This window comes from Panthera tigris, chromosome C2, assembly GCF_018350195.1.
Source record: "Panthera tigris isolate Pti1 chromosome C2, P.tigris_Pti1_mat1.1, whole genome shotgun sequence".
NCBI lineage: Eukaryota > Metazoa > Chordata > Mammalia > Carnivora > Felidae > Panthera > Panthera tigris.
Window position 1 is genome coordinate 21,768,835 of NC_056668.1, and position 7,483 is coordinate 21,776,317.

Sequence of the window (7,483 nt, forward strand, 5' to 3'; positions counted from 1 at the left end):
TTCCAGAAGTTATGTGACATGTGAATTTTAGATTTTCAAAGGAAAAAGAGAAGGATAAACACTAAAAATAAAATCTAAAATGTATGTTCAAACACATTTGGATGACCTACTGTGATAATTTTATCAAGTCATGGCTGTGAGAAATCTACCTACCACTCTAATTAAGAGACCACTGCCCGCCTTGGATGGGCCAGATGTCAGCAGCCAGGCTGTGGGGTTGATTTGCCCCCGACGGATATGTGGTTCTTGGTTGCTACAGGCCCAGGTCCTTACAGCAGTGCTGGGTGCAGGGCTGAAGATGGTGATGGTCTGCTCACCGCTACTGAGCTGAGTGATTCCACCATGTCGCTGTCTCCCCTTGGCCAGCAGAGCTTCCCTTTTGACTACAACGATGGTGACAGGGTGGATGAGGAAGACCTGGATGAAGATGCTCATGATTCAAAGGCTAAGGTGGCGAGCCTGAAAGGAGTGGAGTTACAGCGGTACGCCAGTGTGGTTGAGTCAGACGACAACCGAGAAGAACAGAAACAGGTGCACCTACCAGAAAGCCTCCTGACACCATGGGAACTGTGGTTCGTTGGCAAAGAAAAAGAGGAACGAGACCATCTGTGACAGAAAGCACTGGAGGAATTAAATTAGCGGCTAGAAAAAAAAAAGAAAGAAAAGAAAAGAAATTGAAGAACGTTGAAAAAGAAAAGTAATTGCTGAAGAAAAGCATAGAGAATGGGTTTAGAATGAACAGAACCAAAAAGAGAGGGAACCAAAAAAATTAATGAAATGGAGAAAAACGCAGCAGAAGAACTGGGGAAAGAACATTTCCAAGAAAAGGCAAAGAAAAATATCAAGAATGATTAAAGAAAACAAATGCTGAAGGATGTGAGAAGAAAGAAGAAAAGGCTAAAAGAAAAACCAAGGCAAGCTGAATTACACAGAAAAAAAGGAAATAGAAAAAAAGTTTAAAGAATGATTGGAAAATGCAAAAAAATAAACCTTGTCCAGCTGCAAACAGTTGTGGCTATGCCGATGGAAATCTTACAGAGTTTCACTGTGGAAATTCTGATCCAGAGCGAGCTTTTTATAATCCAATTCCAAAGACACCCATCCATATGCCTCCTTCCAAGGAACCTAAGGACCTATCAGGAAAGAAGACTAAAAGGACTATAAGTCGGTCAGGTGGGTCATTGTCTCTGGTGGTTCAGAAAGCCGGAAGCAGTGTTTGCCTTGGGAATCTGTGCAGAATACAAAGATAGTGGCATTGCATGATTTTACCTGGAACTATGTAATTTTAAAATTAGAATCATTCTTCCCTGCTCAGTCAGCCTGTCCATATTTGATGTGATTACTGACGAGTTCAAATTTTTGCTTTGTGTATGTTGTCCTTGGACTTAATTTAGGAAGATATTTTATATATCTTCATTTTTATAAGTGCTTTAAGGTTGATATTCACATATTGTTTCACAGGATAAGTGTGTGAATAACAATTGTGTTTATATGTAGTTTGCATTAAAACTATACTATGATACTAATAAAACCAACAATTGATATTGTGTTAAAAAAAGAAACCACTGACTATGAAGACATATGTGTTTAAATACATACATACATGCTTTATTGAATGTTGTATAATAGTGTTTTATTAAATGTTCTACTTAATAATACAAATTCATTTTTTCACATACTGTATTCACTCTGAAATTTAACATAACAAAATTGAGATAATTCTGTTCTCTCTGCAAATTTTCACTCATTCATTTGACCTAAGTATTATCTTTAAAGACTATTTGGGTCACCCTTGAAATCTTTTGCAATTGACAGTTATAAGCCTTTGTAGGTAAGATAAAAAGTAATTAGTAAACTATTGTTCCCTACACAAGGAACAGAAATCTGTCACACAGAATACTACTATTAATCTTAATCATTGATATCCTTATTTTTATTTTCAGTATTGATAGAAAAAATAAGTTATTTCAGGATTTTAACTTTTATTATTTTGAGATGGCACAACATTTCATTATTTCATTATATTAATATTCAAGTATTTTGTTATTTCCCTGCTAGAAAGTGTTGAAATAATTATATTCCTGTTGTAGTTATGCTGCTGTGAATATTCAGGTTTACTTAAAGCAGTGTTTATATTAGTGAATATTGAAGTTAAGTTCCTACCAATTGAATTGGTCTGTAAAAGGCCATGAGAAATCTAATGCCTAGATTTTTTTTTTAATTGTGAAAAAGTGTAAATTACTTAATTACCCAGATATAATTAGTTGAGACATTGTTGACACTTTCAGTATTCCACTTTATTTATTTATTTATTTTTTTATATTAAATATAATTTGTTGTCAAATTGGTTTCCATATAACACCCAGTGCTCATCTCAACAGGTGCCCTCCTCAATGCCCATCACCCACTTTCCCCTCTCCCTCACCCCCATCGACCCTCAGTTTGTTCTCAGTATTTAAGAGTCTCTTTAGTAGTCCACTTTAAAAGATACTGCATACACATGAAAAACAAAATCACTCTAGAGAAAATTGCAAGTTAATGTTTCCTATTCTGTTCTTCAATGGAAATAAAAATGAAAGGTACAATAAGAGGGTCAGTGACCTAAAGTTAAAATGCAATATCTTTTGAGGGGAGAAAATAATAAGCCTAGCACTGAGTAACCTCTCTATACTTCTGTGGCTGGACTAGTAAATTCAAACCCCAGGATGGCATTCAGAGTAGCTCCCATTATTCTCTCCAATATTGTTTTACGCAAGGACTCATGAATTTTTACCTGATAGCTTCACCTAAAAACATTTTTAACAGCTTACAAATCATATCCCAATATGTCATTTAATATTTTGATGGAATAAAAGGACAGATTTGATATTTCCAGGAACATTTAAACCAGTATTTTTCCTTATATATTATTTGCTGTACATATCACACTGTTCAACATTTCTTTTTTTTTTTTTTTTACAGATTTGTTCTCTTTAGAAAAAAGAAAAAGAAAAAAGCTGTAATCAGTATTCTTTCGTAAGTCTTTTTTGTAGAAGAAAAACAACTAAACTAAGATGAGAATATATTTCATTCAACTGAAAACTTATTTCCAAAGTATCTGTAGTATTTTATATACCAATTAGCAATGCATAAGAATTCTGGACTCTACTTTCTCATTAATATTTAGTGCATCAGGGTGCCTGGGTGGCTCAGTCGGTTGAGCGTCCAACTTTGGCTCAGGTCATGATTTCACACGTCATGAATTCTAGGCCCACATCAGGCTCTGTGCTAACAGCTTAGAGCCTGGAGCCTGCTGCAGATTCTGTCTCCCTTTCTCTCTGCCCCTCCCCCCATTCTCACTCTGTCTCTGTGTCTCAAAAATGAATAAACATAAGAAAATTAAAAACAATATGTAGTGTATCAGTCTTTTTTCATTAACCGTTCTGTTTTGTCTTTTGTTGTGTGTTCCAATGTTTTGTTTTTGTAAATTAAACTATTCTGTTTTCATTGTATATTCATATAAATTTAGGAAGCAACTTTTCGTAGTTATTTTAAATGTTTATTCATTTTGAGAAAGAGAGAGAGTGCATGAGTCCGGGGAGGGGCAGAGAGAGAGAGGGAGAGCGAGAATCTCAGGCAGGTTCTGTGCTGTCAGTGCAGAGCCCAGCGAGGGTCTCCATCTCACAAACTGTGAGATCATGACCCTGAGCCAAAACCAAGAGTCGATGCTTAACTGACTGAGCCACTTAGACACCCTTCTTATTTATTTTAGAAAAGCTTTCTGGAATGTTTATTAGGGTTGCTTTTAATCTATAGGTAAATTCGGGGAAAACTGACATCTTAGTAGTATTGTTGTCCAATTCTTGAACATGGTGTGTGTCTCTATTTGTCATCTTTCATGTTTTGGTGGTATATTTACTATTTAAAATTCTATATCTTTGCATATATTTATAATTTATTTTTAAGTATTGATATTTGTTGGTGGTATATAGAAATAAAGTACAATTGTATATATAATTATACATGTATAGAGTTATGTATGTATATTGTGTAGACAAAATACATGCATTTATTTATATGTGTACACATACAAGGAGAAAGAAATGGGTCATGTTTTACCATAATTGTATGCTATTTTAAAGCATTAAAAGAGGATAATTCAAAAGTTTTTTAAAAATGCCATTTACTAAAGTTGTAAATTCATAGATCGCAAATCTTTCTTGGTAAGTCTTTTAATATTGTTTTACTAAATTTTGTCATTTAATCTTGGAAATAGAAATATTCAAAAAGACCAGATCCTCCTCCTGAGAAGCAACATTTCATTTCTTTTTGTCAGTATGTGCACTTGAGAAATGCATAAGATGCATGCTGATTCTTCTGTGAACATTCAAAAATAAAAGGGGATGTGCTATGTTTTATGTGTTTTTCAATATGTCTGTTATATTTATCTGATAATGTATATTTGAAATGTATATTTGAATGTGTGTACTTGGCCTTTGATTCATTTCCACATGTGTTATCATCATAGTAAGGAAGCATGTTGGCTTGTGTTTTAAGTTCTGTCCTCTCTTGACCTAACCTGATACTTGCTATCATATAATTTTTACTTCTCTTTGTGAGAGCTTCCTGATGACTCAGTGAACGTAACTCATTACTTTACGATGTTATATTTCTGAGAATGTCTCAGTTACTGCCATTCCTATTCCCTGACCAGCTAAACATAAACAGTTGTTCTTTATGTAATGATGTATTCTGTTAGGCACATAAAACAGCCTACAGACATAATTACTAAGCTTCTGCCAGCAAGGCATTCTATTCTTGGTGTGAGTAGATAGAGAAAAAAAATACAAAAAAGTTATTTTACAGCATTGTTATTTGGTTTATCATATTAAATTATAGTGTTATTCCAAGTTTCATTATTTTTACTCCTTGACATGGGCACTGTTATTGGAAATTATGAAAAGATAGGAACAAGTTACAAGATACAGATATGTGTGCTAGTTAAGAATATTGCCTTAAAAGTTAGACCTAGGTTTGAATTCATTTGTACGTTTTTCTAGTTGTGGAAACTTTGGACAACATTTTAAATCTCTCTTGATGTTTCAATATCTATAAAGCAGAGATAAGAAAAGTACTATGTTTATTACCTTGAGGATTATTAGAGGCAATAAATGTAAAATGTTTAGCACGTCATGTACCAATGTATATTACTTACTTTTTATTTTTACCTATTATTCAAAAAGACTTTATCAGGGTCTCCTGAACAGATTTAATTTTATTTCAGAAGCCAGATGTCTTGGAGATATACCAGTTCTCCTTTCCTGTATAGCAAATTAACACAAAACCCTAAGGCTTTAAAAAACCAATTTATTTACTCATAATCTTGTATGTCAGCCCTGCAGAATGGGCTCAGATGGGCAGCTCTTTTGGAAGTTGTGCCGCAGGTCACTGGTAAGCCATAGTCATCTTGTGACTCTATGATGCTGGATGTTCTAAGATAAACTTAGATGTCTGATGTTGGTTGTTGGCTATCAATAGGCAGTCTGATGGTAGCTCTAGAGGAACTCAGCAAAGATGGTCCTTCATGTGGTCTATAATCCTTCAATCCAGTGCACAGGGATTATTTGCATGGCATCTTGAGAACCACTTGCCAAGAGAGTGAGAGTAGAAACTTCCAGTCCTCTTCAGGCCTAGCATCTGAATTCCCTCAATGCATGTCCACTACATTTTGTCAATCAACACAACTTACAAGACCAATGCTGATTGATGCTGCAAGGTGGAGACATAACCTCCATCCCTTGCTAAGAAAAGCAGCAGGAAAATCCCATGGCAAAGGGAAAGGAGGAATCTGTAGTTATTTCCTGCTTCAATTAAATACACAAGCTTTATGTCTTAGACTCTGTTTCACAGAATATATACCCTGGACTCATTATGCTAACAAAGTATTTGCCAGTTCTTTATTCTCTATTTCAATGGAATAACTCTAAAATATTCTGAAAATGTCAGAAAATTCATGAAAATCGTCTTCCTAATAGAGGTGAGAGGGTGATGGTTGGTACTGTTAGAGTATTATTAAGAAAATTTAGCTTTCGCTTTTCTGTCAAAAATAATCTCATTCGCATCTGCAAGGATTTCTTTTATGGAATTATTTTCACCAGTGTAGTTGTATACAACAGAAATCTATGGAAATCGATCAAAGGCTTTATATATAAATTATAATAAACCAGTAATATTTAACACTCTGACCCAGTAAATTGTCTTTGCATTTACACAACTATTTACTTTTGTTAGAAAATGACAATTGTGGTGTCGTTTTTTTTTTGTTTTTTTTTTTTTTTTTTTTGACAACTGTATTTTTGTGCTCTCTCTGTGCTGATCATTTTTCTGATTTTTCTAGGATCAAGTTATCTTTTTTAAAAACGTTTTTATTTAAATTTAAGTTAACATGAAGTGAAATATTAGTTTCAGGTATACAATATAGGAATTTAACAATTCCATACATCACCCAATGCTCATCACAAGTGCCCTCCTTAATCCCCATCAGCCATGGAACCCATCCCCCCACCACCTCCCCTCTACTAACCATCAGTTTGTTCTCTATAGTTAAGAGTATGTTTCTTGGTTTGCCTCTCCCTCTCTTTTTTTTTCTCTTTGCATGTTTTATTTCTTAAATCCCACATATTCATATGGTATTTGAAATCATATGGTATTTGTCTTTCTCTGACTGACTTAGAAAATGAAACCATACTTTGGAAGCATGTACATTATTTCACAATTTTAACTATAATCCCTCTTTATAAAAAATTTAAAGAATATGACATTTTTCAGTAACCTAACTATTAAGAGATAGCCATAGCTAGCATACTATTTAAATAGCCTTTAAGTTTTTCAACTCCATAGGTTTGTCTTTTATACACTTTAGGTTTTTACCATATATTAACTTGTATATATTGCTATTCTTTAACTTTAGGACACTTTTAATGTTCTACATATTTCTCTCTTATAGCACTTTCATTGTTGTAATTCTGCATTTGATGAATACACCTTGCTTTCACTACAATGAAAGCTTTCTCTGTCAAGAATGTATTTACTCTATGATCATCATTGTTCCCTGTGCCATGCATAATACTAACATATAGTAGCACAAAATATATATACTTATAAATGTTGAACGAAAAGGCAAATTGAGTAGTTTAAACCCAACTTTTTCTTTTGAAACTTGAAAACAACTTTTATTTTCCTAAAAAAAGGAAATATTTGCTTATTAGCAAGCATCTGGTGGTCATGGAATTATGGTCACAGTTCTCTATAATGAAGGAATAATGAGTTAGTAAATGGTTTACATTTGTGATGTATTTCTCAGTACCAGGAGACCAAGCTGCTGTTTGTTTTCCTGCAACTTGGCGGTGAATGGGAAGCTCAGAAAGGCAATTGGCTTTTTTTTTTTTTTTTATCTTTTTTTGGTAATAGGACAGTCATTACTACCTTTCTATTGTTCTGCTTT

General features: G+C 33.9%; 1 pseudogene; it reads left to right on the plus strand.

The window, feature by feature from the left end:
* Window positions 1–237: 237 nt before the first annotated feature.
* Window positions 238–1,250, plus strand: LOC102969520 (annotated as a pseudogene).
* The last annotated feature ends 6,233 nt before the right edge of the window (window positions 1,251–7,483 follow it).